Genomic DNA, 11,970 nt, shown 5'->3' with positions numbered 1-11,970 from the left:
CTAAGAATGAAAATGATGGAGTTGGAATCAAAAACTCTCCAAAACCATAACCTAGAAATGTTACAAATGAAGAAATATAAAGAAAATTTCTGCTACGGCCGCTTAGCGGCCAAATCTCGCTTAGCGGGCTACACGTATTCACAAAATATCTACAACAGTAAACAGGCCTCCGCTCAGCGGCCAGACCCACCGCTTAGCGGCCAGGGAAATTTGGTTCGCCCCTGGAAAGCGCGCTTACACGCCGCTTAGCGGCGCTCTCTGCACAAAACTTGCTTATTTGATCCAAAATCGCGCAATCGGAGCCGTGCCTTCGACACTTTATTCCTCGAGGCTCCAATAAGCATGAATACCTATAAAAACAAAGGAAAAACTATTAAACGGTATATAAAACATATGAAAACTAAATAATGTGAATATATACACAAAAGTGGGGATTTTATTACAAAATCGGAATGAATAGAATCGATAAGTGCCACAATTATATACTCAAAATAACAACATTTTGGCACTTATCATGAAGCAGTGATACGTTGGATCGTAAAACTGTACCAAGGTGGGAAGGATCCCATCCACAATGTTGGTATTGAGCAAAGGCAGAAGTTTTCCATACTTCTCCTTGAAAGCCTGGGGGTTGACCACCAGTTTTCCGAGCTTTCCCAGTTCCTCGACCTGGGGAATCTTGAAGGTGTATTTCCTAGCTCTCTTTCTTCCGTAATCCATAATATAGATCCTTAAGTCCTTTCTCTGTTTCTCTCTTTCTATGAAGTTCAAAATGTTCGTTATTTAGTTTCCTTGAAAAACGACTCGAAAAAAGACTCTTTTTTTTCTTTTTGGTTGTTTATTAATGAATGATGCATGAATGCATGAATGCACACACAAGAGTTTTAAACAAACATGGCGTTGAAGGGTATAGTGGTCATGAAGTCCAAACGCCATCCCCGCCCCAATGGTAAACTAAGGTTAAGGATTTTTGTACCTGTAGAACGGGTTCTAAGGGTCTCAGAGTTTTTGCTCAACCTTAAAGATACGTTGATTGGTATCTATAAGAGAGTTTTCTCTGAGTGTAGTATCTGCGTGACAATTACTTCCGTAATCACCGCTCTACGTCCTAAAAAAGGCTTTAAGTGGGGTTAATGTGTTTCTAGGTCCTCCTGGTACAAATCAGTCTCGGAATGCAGTGGCGCAGTTAATCACAACCAGCCAGGCAAATCCCAAGAGTAGACTTGGAAACCAAGATTAGAGGGTCTTCACCGGGAAGACATCCTCCATCCTATCTTATGTTGCACTCAAATCCGGGTATAGGATTTCTCACCACAAGGGGGAATCAAGCCCTTTCCCGATACAGAATAAACAAGATAAACAAATATAAATGCAGCAAACACATGAAATGACACAGAGGTTAGGCAGGACCTCTCTTGTTTGAGGGGGAATTTGGCATCCCTAATTCCTCATTGGGGCTGGACCAGCAACAAGTCAACCATTGGTTTGGATGAAAAACCAAGGTTTTTAACACTTATATCCCCAGCAGAGTCGCCATTTTTCTGTGGATGTCGTTTTCTTTACCTCCCCGTTTCACTTAGGAGGACAGCACGCTAAACCCTTCACGCGAAATTTGGAAGGAGAATGCGCCCGTGGTGGGATGAGTTTTGTTTCAGTTCTTCCTACGATAACACACGAACTTTCTTATTGTCCTACAAGTAGGAAAGGGAAAAAAGATCTCAACTAAACCCTAGGAGTTTGCTAAGTGTGGGGATTCACCTAGACTAGAAATTCTGGAGTCCGGGAGGTCGGTTATACATAGGGAAGTGTTTAAGCACCCTACATATCTGTAGTACTCTACAGGAACCTTCTCTGTGTCATTTGTGTTTGTGTTTACTGCTAATGATTGGGAAAGTTTCTCCTTTGAGTTAGGAGAGAGAATTGAATTGATTAAAGAAAGGCAGACAGATAGACAGACTGACTATTTTTGGTATTTTATTAGCTCGCTGAGATTCCTTGTGAACCTCATGCCTACATATCCCTAGTGGAAGTCAGAGCTTAATGTAGTTCGGGGAACTAACTAGGGAAAGTACTTGTTTTTGGTGCCTTGCTTGAAGCTCAAGGTTGAAGCTTGGAATTAAATCTCTGTTTACAGTAAAGAGACATGAAATCATCTTTACAGAGAGGTATTTGTACTATTCTACCACAAACATTTAAAAGTGACAGAATAACTAAACTCATTTCATTCAAGAGGGGGACCTTACTTGTGTATGTGCAAGTATACCAGTCAAATGCCTCTTAAATGAAAGAAAGATGCTCATCCAAATTAGGGAAAGTTACCACATGTATGGGTTTTACTGCCAGCTCATGCCTTTCAAAATCCTAAATGGGAGACTTGATTGAAATTGAAATAAAATGTAATGTTTGTTTGTTTGAATGTGGTAGAGTAGTAAAAATATCTCTCTATAGAGATAAGCTAAGTCTATCTACTATATAAAAGATTTGACTTTAGCTGGCTTGAATGAGGCCCAAGCTTGAGGCTTTTTGATTGATTTTATTGATTTATTGAAATGATAACTCTACTGGGGAGTATTTAAACTAAGGAGTTTTTGGTGTTCTGTACGAAGCCCAGAATTGAGGCTGACTCTACTTAGGGAGACTCTATTTGGGGAGATTATCTCCTAAGAGAATGAATCTTTGATTTTTTGAAAGACTGATTTTGGAGGCTAACCCTTTCTAGGGATTTTGACTCAGCTGGAGAAATTGTCTGTTAAAAGACTGACTTTATCATGTTTTTTTTGGAGGCTGACCCTTTCCAGGGGTCGTGACTCTTTTTGATTAATTGACTTTGGAGGCTAACCCTTTCCAGGGGTTTTTGTTAAAATGAAGGAATGTTTGGAGGCTAACCCTTTCCAGGGGTTTTTGTTAAAATGAAGGAATGTTTGGAGGCTAACCCTTTCCAGGGGTCGTGACTCTTTTTGATTAATTGACTTTGGAGGCTAACCCTCTCCAGGGGTCGTGACTCTTTTTGATTAATTGACTTTGGAGGCTAACCCTTTCCAGGGGTCGTGACTCTTTTTGATTAATTGACTTTGGAGGCTAACCCTTTCCAGGGGTTTTTATTGTTTTGGTGAATGGCAGAAAGATTATCTAGTGGAGACTTCTTGTTTAAAGCCCAAGATGAAGGCTGACTCATGCTGAGGATAAGCAAATATGGATCCTAGACTCTGCTAAGGAAGATTGATGAAGATAAGGGTGACAGAGATTGTCCATGTCTCTCATTCCAAAAGGTGTACTCAATGCAAAATTGAGACAAACTTGGCTTGTTAAAAGTCTGGTTTAAATTGGAAGAAAACTCACCAGGGTAGGCTAAAAGGTGACTAAAGACCTGTTCCTATGTTTATAAGAAACCTGATGGGTCCTTGTATACAAGCTCAAGAGGAAGCTGGAAATGCTTTTAAGAAGCCTGTGGGTCCTTGTACAAAGCCCAAGAGGAGGCTAATCGAGGGTCCTTGTTATAGCACAAGAGAAAGCTATGTAGTTTTGAACTTATTTTGGCTCTAAGCAAATGGGTAAGAGGTTTCACCGGGAATAATTCCTCTTTGGGTGGATGTGTCCTATTTTTTTTGGATTCTAGGGTTTTTGCCAAGATGTTTCACCGGGAATAATTCATCTTGGGGGTTTGAACTACAGATCTCTAATTAGGAAAGAGCCTTCACCGGGAAGACATTCTCAATCCTAGGCCATATTCCTATAATATATATATATAGATAGTTTAACTGTCCTAAGGTTTATACTCAAACGTAGTTCTGAACTAATATATATGCACAGTTTATATTTGACAGTAATTTAAATAAAGACTGTAAATTGAAAGCTTGTAAAGCCTAACCTGGATGGAGTGGAGGCCTTTGAAGAAGTATGTACAGAGCCTCAACAGTAATTGGTGGATAACAGTTGAATATATATATATATGATAAACAGTTAATGGTTTTTGAAAACAGAAGAAGTGAAGATGGACAAAGGTCACATAGGTATCTGAAGAGTTTCACCGGGAATAATGTCCTTCAAATACCAGAAGAATGTTTTGAAAACAGAAAGAAGATTTTGAAAATACAATTTTGAAAACAAGCTAAGAAGAGAAGGTGTTTGGGACTTACACTCTATTAAAGGCCCAATACTTTATAGTACTGGTGTAAAATTAGTTTTGAAATGATTTTGTGATTTGAAATGATTACTGTTGTGAAAACAGTTTTATGAGTTTTAGGCTTACCTCGAAGAATGAGAAATTGGATTTCTGAGTTTGAGGTGTTACCTTGATCCTTAAGTGATATGCTTGGAATAAATTGGGATCTCAACAATTATTGAGCATCCACACCAGCAGAAAAGAACGTCGGATAAGCTTACAGCTTACAGCATTCCACGATCATCCAGTAATTGTTTAAGGACTTCTATAGCAAATGGAAGACCAAACGAACAGACAAAGCCAGAGAACAACAGAGAAATAATCTCGAAGTCTCGGATAAAGTGAGAAAATTCAAGTAATGTGCAACAGTAATCAAATAAAAATTTAAATGATTAATTATACAAAATAATATGAAAATATCAAACTTAAACAAAATTAATCTAAGAAAAGATATTTTTTGTAGTTTTATGAAAGAAGAAAAATAATTTAGAAACATAAATATAAGTATGTATCTAATATATTTTTTTTGAGTTTTTAATAAGGACTATAAAAGAGAATAAAATCCTACATTAAAATTAAAATACTAAATCATTTTTATGAAAGATAATTTTCCAAAAAAAAGAAATAGTTAAAAGAAACTTGATAATTGGGCTAGAGGTGTGAAATTCGGATGGAGGGTGCAGCCCAAAATGAAACAACAAGCTGAGTGAATAAAAATAAAAGAGATGGACCGGACCGGGTCGGGTCAGTGTGACCCGGATCCGCCCATGATTCTTACTACAAGCTGGGTTGGGGTTTGAGAACCCTAAGCTAACAGAGGCAGCGCCTCTTCTCTGTTCCTCTCTTCATCTTACGCAAAACAAACAAACAGCAAGGAAACAAATCCTCTCTTTTCTCTTGATTTCGCTTCGGAACGGCAACAAAAGTAGTGATCTCAGAATCTCCCTCAGTTCACTCTCTCTATCGCTACCGTCTCTCTCGTGGTGTGAACAAAAACAACAACGATTTTGGCCTCACTCACACTCGCGGCTCTCTCTCTTCATGAACAACAACGAACAGCAACCAGCGGCCATGGAGGAGAAATCAGAAGCAGAATTCTAGGTATGTGTTTTTAATTTTGCTTTCAATTTTGTTTAACAGTATAGACACAACCTTATGATATTTACTATGTTTCTGGAAATTTTGTTTTAACAGGGAACTAATGTTCATAGCAGCAGTAATATCTTGAGAGTGAGAGTTGGATTGACTTACCTACGGCAAAGAGGTTTTTGCCGGTTTTGATGTTGAGGTATGTGCTTATTGCTACTGCTTCCGTTTTCTGAATATCTGCGATTTTGAATTTTTGTTGCTGAATCCTTCGAACTGGTAATTGTTACACCACCGAACTTGCGAATTGTTGTTGATTGTTGCTGTTGCGGCTTCTGGATCGTGAATTGTTGTTTTGACAGGGTTGTCTGCGTTTCTTCTTGCAGACTCGGCCCTTGCAAGTTGCAAGAAGCGTGTATTCGCCGGCTGTTGTGTTGAAGATGTAAGTTGTAAGTTCTGAACTTTACTTTGAACTGCTACTTCCGTTTTCCTCCTGCTTGCGCCAATTGTTCCAGTTTGTTGATGCTGCCATCATCTTTTGAATTATTCTTGCTTGTTGAAGAACAACTTCGAACTTGTTGCTAACAACTTTGAATTGTTGTTGTAGGCTTTTGATGAAGGTGATGCCATAACACCTTTTTGGATTGTGGGAGAACTTGAAGATGGAACTTCAAGTTGTTGGTAGCTTGAAGATGAAGATCTTCAAGTAAGGTATGAAGAACTACCTTCTCCTCCTTCCTTACTTTGTAACTAGAATACTCACCTCCAATAGAGATTCTCTTGGCTTGAGAATTTCTTCTTGCCAAGAGGTCTATTGAACAATATGAGCAATAGAGAGAGAAGAGAGAAAGCAAGAACTTAAGTTGCTTTGGTGTGTTTTTCTACTGAAGTATGCCCTCCTATTTATAGGAAAATGAATGCAGATCAATTGGCTGTGGTGAGCTTGCTTAATGAAAGAAGTTTGGTTTCTTAGCCAAGAAGAAATTTTGAAAAGATCCTAAATGCAATGATGCATTTTCGGGCTAGCTTCCCCTATCCATTGATTCTATATGATCTTGGGGAACATTTCAGATGCAAAGTGAGCTCTAATTGGTTGGTGAGAAGATTCCTTGGGTGATTCATCAATTTGCCATAAATTCACAAATGTAATCATTACATAATCACATGTTCTTGTTTTAGGAATCTTCTTCAATTATCATGGCATGGTGAAAATGAATGCATGGTATGTTTTCAGATGTGTTATGGGTCGTGTAGCATCCATATTTGAGGTCATGTGCACAAAATTTCAAAGTTCCAAAATGATGCATGACCTATAATTTCACTTCATGAGGCCAACTTTGAACAAGCATAACTCTTAGCTCAAAATGAATTTGGAGAAGGTTGAACACAATTTGGAAAGCCCTAAACATCTACTTCAAATCATTAGTTTGGAGTTTCTTCAGAATCCTTTAGCAAATTTGTGAAAAATGAGGCCAAAGTTGGAAGAAAACTAGGTTAAAACACTTAGAAAAATTTCTAAGTGTTTATGACCTAAAACTCCAAAATTTCCAAAACTCTTAAATGATTGATCTTTTGAAAAAAGTTCCTTTGTAAGATGTTGTTTTATTTTGCAAGATCTACAACTTTCATGTTGGAAGTTTTTTGAGTTGTGTAGGTGAAATTTTGAGTTCTCACCATGCCTTAAAAAACCCTAATTCCCGACTTTTTGCTCCTTGATGAATTTCTTTGAATTTATTTGGTCAAATGACTTTAATATCCATATATTGATGATATTGATCCTTGAAAGTCATGGTTTGACCAAAAATCTTAAAAGTCAAAGGTGATCCCATACAGTTGACTTTTTCCAAATAAGGTGAGATTTTGGACTTTTGTGTGGAATTAAGATCTTCTCCTTAAATGAATGATGTAAAGGGATTATATTGAGGTAATAGAGACTCTTGGATCATGTCTTGAGTTTTAGATCCATGCCCTGATTAAAAGTCAACTATCTTGGGGAATTAGGTCAAAAACCCTAATTGTCGACCAAAGGACAATGATGACTGTAGACTTTGAATTGAGGTGTAATGTCCAGTGGATCTTGTCATATGAGTTATTTGAAGATGATTGATGTCTTTGAATGGTCCCCTAGGGCTTTTTAGGGTTTCCCAAAAGTGTTCCCTGATTTTAGTCCTTGATAAGGCTCCAAACCCTGGTCTGTTGATCCGAGTAATTCTGTACTTAGATGACTGGGTGTCTAATCAATCATAGGTGAAATAATGAAGCTCTTGAGTCTCATGATTGTGTTAGAGACTAATCCTCCTATTGATTGATCGTTTGCCTGAGTTTTCTTGTCTTTGAACACCCTCGATTGAATGTCAGACTGCTCTGGGTACTTGCTTTGACTTGATGAAAATCCTAAAGATATGTCATCTCAGGGGGGTCAAAAATTAGGGTATGACACTTATTTTGAGTCTTATTCTTTGATAAATTGCTAAACAATGTAATGTTGAAACTTAGCCTTTGGCCTTTATTATTCAATGCTCCAACCATTCATGAATACTTACAAAAGGACATAAAAACTATAGAACGGTACATAAATGAATCAAAAACACAAATTGTACACAATATGTACAAATCTAACTAAAACGTGCAAATTCACGCACATGTTGAGGAAAAAGAGACGATAAGTGTCATACACTATATACAAAAAATAACTACAATTTGACACTTATCAAACTCTCCCCAACTTGAAAAGTTGTTTGTCCTCAAACAATGGTCACTCAAAAATTAAGAAACAAACTCAATAATCAAAGAGTCATGAATCAACAAGTTTTGAAAATAATGAAAACAAATGTACGTGTTAAAATTGAAAAACGCATAAGCCAGAGAATGCTTATCACTATCCTACAAGGACAACATGTAAAAGAAACGAATCTTAAGCAAAGAAATCATACCAATTATTCTAAACGAATACAAGCTCACATCATGAATCACACCTAGGAAAAATTCATCAAGGGATGAAAAACACACAAAGGTGAGGGACTTTGACACTAATCCAACAATCTTGCAAATAAAGGATTAAATTATGCGTTCCTCCAAAAATCCATATTAAAAATACAAAAGCAAGAATCACAAGGGCTTTCAAGGTTGTAATGTGGCTTGGTTAACAAACAAAGGACAATTCCTAAATCTAATTGAAACAAAAACTTTCCAAAACCTAAGGAGTGATCAGTTCACAAAGGCTAAAACAACAACATCTCAATCAAACTTCTTCTTTAGTCCCAAGTTGTCAAACCAATCATACTACTTATTAGCACAATTATTTGATCCTCTTTATTTTTCTTTTTCAAATTTTTTTTATTTTTTCTTTCTTTTTCTATTATTTTCTTTTTCATATTTTTTCTTTTCTTTTTTTTTCTCAACCTCATAACAACTAACCAATGAGCAAGCAACATTTTTCTCCCCAACTTAAATTCATCCAACATTAATGTGTGAATACTCCTTACTTTCTAAGGCAATGCAAAAATTCGTACAACAATACAAAGTTGAGGGTTCAAGAAAAACATCAATCAAAATCCATCAAAAAGTGAACTAATTCTCAAGTTCAAAAGAAAAATGGATAATGACAAAAAGTTCAAAGGGGTTACGAGTGGTCACACACTCACAAGGTGAATTGACTTTTTGGCTATGGTTGTTGTGCTCAAAATCAAACAAATGCCTTGATTATTTTCATGCTTTCACAAAATCAATACAAACAAGAGATTAAACATAATAAAATTCAGTTAAAACAAGAATTGTCGGTCTCCTGCATATATGAATAATGGAAAGCTTCCTCACAAATGGTGGGAAAAGGGAACTAAAGTGATTCTTATCATGAACAAGTAATGCAAAAAGAATGAATGGCATGATAAGTATACAAATGACAAGTTTCCTAAACATTTTATGATATAGAAAGCAAGAAACGAGTACATTGCAACATACAACTTTGAATAATATCATTACCGCACAATTGGTATATTGAAACAATCAAACTCGAAGAATCACCAAATGCGACTTCAAGTTATCGAGCCAAAATTTGAGTCCAAACACCAAAAAAAAAATATTACTATTAATTACTATACTATAAAACCTTAGTGGAAGTGGGAAAAAGGAGAGCTAAGTGAAAAATAAAAAAGAATTCACTGGCTCTACACAGTAGGGCAGGCTCAGCACGGTTAAGCGCGCTACACAAGAATGAGAAAAACCAGTCCAGCAGACAACAGTTCTAATGCAACTCCACTTAACACCTACACATATCATTTACACAACTAAACAAAATTTACAAAATTTAGGCTGCCTCCCAACAAGTGCTTGTTTTATGTCGTTAGCTCAATGCTTTTATTGTTCTCAGGTAGTAACTTCCTCCACGACACGCCAATGTTTTCTTCTCAACGCAACCTAAAGAAAATGTCCTAACCACACACTTGAAAAAATGTTATGAAACAATATAATTTACAATAATACGTAAACAACACATATGTGCACATACTTGAACAATAAGAAAAATGCAGTTTTTACATAATGGAATGGTGAAAATAAATAAATAAATAAGTTGAAAAGTGAAGATTTATAATTAAAGAGCTAATCCGAGTTCAACTTGTTTAGTTAGTTCACCAAACAAAATTGAAGTATGTATAACTATACTCTAGTATACAAGTATCAATATATACGATATCTACAAAAATCAAAAACAAAGAAACTATCATAATGCGATCCAATAGAAACACCAATCTCCCGCAACTTCACTATTTTGTTGAAGCGGTAGAGGGCAAGCAACAAAAGATTTGGAAATATTATTCCGAGAATTTATCATCTCCACATGGATTAGAGGTACTAAATTTTCGTTCGACAAGTCTCGTGTTTATGAGTTTGATTTTTGAATGGGTTTAGAGTAAATGCGAGAATTAGATATATAAACAAGAAACAATGCATTCCTTGGAGAAGAATACTTATCAAGCATGGATTTTCACTACTCAAAAAAACTAAAACCTATCGATCAATCACACTCAACATACAATACTTGTCAAAATTATCAAGTATCAATCGAAATATTCCATATTAAAGGTAATTTCTAACGCAAATTTGGAGACAATCATAATGCTCGCGTCGACAATCTCTCGCGCAACACCAACAACACGGAGGCATTAAGCTCTGATACTCATTGTGATTATTAGTTCTAAATTTATATCTAGAATCTAGAAACTAATAGATATCCATCCCTAATCATGATTTGTGAGGTATATGTCTATAAAAACCCAAATCCAAACATAAAGCAAAAAGATCAAGGAAGACATCAAGAATGATTTGTAAAGCAAGTTTCATGCAACGTCATGAGCGATAAATACACATGTGTTCAGAGTAAATATACATACAAACTCAACAAATGGAAAATACATAGAGAAGAAGAGAAATGAACCATAAATATCCCCGTATGTCAACGTCGATCAATGAGAAATCTACTCCGAATCATCCCTATACAGGCTCCAATGTTGTTTCTAAGCCTCAATCTACTAAAAAATGAAGATGGTAATGTTAGGACTCAAAAATACCCAACCCATGACCTAAACATATGATTTTTACCCTTTTAACGAGTCTGGAAGTTTCAATCTTGCTTAGCGGCACAGATAGCTCGCTTAGCACTCTCTGCTGTCATGAAATAAAATCAGATTTTGTTTTCGCCATAACTTGAGAACCGTAACTCCAATTTGCACCCAGTTCAAAGCTTTGGAAATCTTATTCAATGCTCTAACTAACAATTACTTAATCGCAACCAAATTGATGGTTTTTACCATTCTTTTTTTGAACCTTATTCTTTAATAAATTGTAAAACATTACAATCTTGAAGCTTGCCTTTGGCCTTTATTACTCAATGCTCCAACCATGCATGAATACCTACAAATAGACATCAAAACTATCAAATGTTATATAAATTAGTCAAAAATCATAAATTATACATAATATGTACAAATTTAAATAAAACGTGCGAATTCACGCACAAGTTGAGGTAAAAGAGACGATAAGTGCCATAAACTATATACAAAGAATAACTATAATTTGACACTTATTAAACTCTGTGTTTCATTGTTTGCTGCCTCTTTACTTTGGACCATTGATATTAGGAAAGGTTTGGGAATTTTGTGGAAGCTTAAAGTTACAACCGAAATTCATATTTTTGGCTGGAGGTTTATTATTCACTGGCTTCCAACCAAAATCCAGCTTGCTAAAAGAGGCGTAGTGTCTTTGGAAAAGGACAAGTGTTGTGCATTTTGCTACGTTGAAGAATAAACCACCCAACATCTCTTTGGTTCTTGGATGGGGAGAAAGGTAATTCTGAATTTGGATTATCTTACTAACTTCCTTTTCACTGTCATATTGTGAAGGAAACGGATTTCCAGTATTGTATTTGTTTGATTTGGTTAGCTACAACTTGTAACATTTGGTTGTCTAGAAATTCAATTATGTTCCAAAGTAGAGTTTTTAGTTTTGAGAGATGCTTGAATTCTATTAAATTTACTTCTTTGAAGTGGTTACAATTATATTATAAAATTATCTCAAGTTGTTCTTTCTTTGATTGATTTACTTTTCTTTCTTTGATTGATTTACAATTAATAGTAAGATTTTGTTGCCTATTTAAAAAAGTTTTGTATATCAATTTATGGGTAATATATTACCCGAGTTAACACTAATTTAATCATGAAAGATAA

The sequence above is a fragment of the Vicia villosa genome, linkage group LG1, assembly GCF_029867415.1.
Source record: "Vicia villosa cultivar HV-30 ecotype Madison, WI linkage group LG1, Vvil1.0, whole genome shotgun sequence".
Classification (NCBI taxonomy): domain Eukaryota; kingdom Viridiplantae; phylum Streptophyta; class Magnoliopsida; order Fabales; family Fabaceae; genus Vicia; species Vicia villosa.
This window is presented reverse-complemented; position numbering follows the sequence as displayed.